The following is a 1,588-nucleotide window of genomic DNA, read 5'->3' on the forward strand; positions in this document are numbered from 1 at the left end:
GGTCCCAGCTCTTTTCAGCTCATTGTCCAAGTCCTGCCGTGTAGTCCTGGGCTGATTCCTCACCTTTCTTAGCATCATTGAGACCCCACCAGATGATATCTTGCATGGGGCTCCACTCCGATTGAGATTGACCATCATGGTTAGCTTCTTCCATTTTTTAATGATTGCTCCAACAGTTGACCTTTTTTCGCCAAGCTGCTTGGTAATTTCTCCGCAGCCCTTTCCATCCTTGTGGAGTTCTTTGCTCTTAGCCATGCTGAATGTTTGGGTCTTACTGATTGTATGGGGTGGACAGGTGTCTTTATGTAGCTAACGACCTCACACAGGTGCATCTGATTCAGGATAATACAGTGGAGTGGAAGAGGACTTTTAAAGGCGGACTAACAGGTATTTGAGGGTCAGAATTCTATCTGATAGACAGGTGTTCAAATACTTATTTTCATCTGTATCACACGAATAAATCGTTAAAAAATCATAGATTGTGATTTCTGGACTTTTCTTTTTAGGTTATTTCTCATACAGTGGACATGTATCTACCATGAACATTTCAGACCCCTCCATGATTTCTAAGTGGGAGAACTTGCAAAATAGCAGGGTGTTCAAATACTTATTTTCTTGACTATATATATGTGTGTATATGTGTGTGTATATATATATGTATATATATGTATATATATATATATATATATATATATATATATATATATATATATATATATATATATATATACATATATATATATATATATATATATACATACACACCTTTATGTAAATGTGTAATTTATATACGTATATATTAGGGGTGTAACGGTACACAAAAATTTCGGTTCGGTACATACCTCGGTTCAGAGGTCACGGTTCGGTTAATTTTCGGTACAGTAAGAAAACAAGAAAATATACATTTTTTGATTATTTATTTAACAAATTTGCTAAATCTTCAACCAAAAATATTTTTCTTAGTGGAATATTTGATGTGAAGTAATCGGAAACTTGGATAGGTCAATATTTCATAATAACATTGATTTTGATTTAATATTATGTTTTGAGGAATGACAGTTTGAAAAAAAAAAAAATCAGTTTTGTTTTATTAGTCAACGTTGCAACTTTTTCTGAATTACATTTAGCTTTTAAGCTTTTTTATTTCACTTTTGTTTATGTTTTTTTTTTTAATAGTATTTTTACAATGTGCCGTGGGCCTTTAAAACATTAGCTGTGGGCCGCAAATGGCCTCCGGGGCACAATTTTGACACTACTGCTATAGATAATAAAAAATAAAATCTGATAAATCTATGAATAAAAAGCAGAATCTGGCAATGCATGCGCACTTATCATAACTCTCTCGCTCTCTTTGTCTCTGCCCCTCCCTGACCAATGCTGCTGCGCGCACCACTTTTTGTTTTGTTTTTAACCCCCTTTTAACCCTGAACGTACATTGAAAATACACGCAACTCTAACTTAAAATGCCGGACATTAGAGGCATTTAAGAAACTCCACCTGGACAACTCCGAAAAGAGGACATATCCCGTGAACAGAGGAGGTGTGGTCAGTCTATCATAGCCCGATGCTAGCCTGCCGTGTGTTGTTG

This window comes from Nerophis ophidion, linkage group LG18 (genome assembly GCF_033978795.1).
Source record: "Nerophis ophidion isolate RoL-2023_Sa linkage group LG18, RoL_Noph_v1.0, whole genome shotgun sequence".
NCBI lineage: Eukaryota > Metazoa > Chordata > Actinopteri > Syngnathiformes > Syngnathidae > Nerophis > Nerophis ophidion.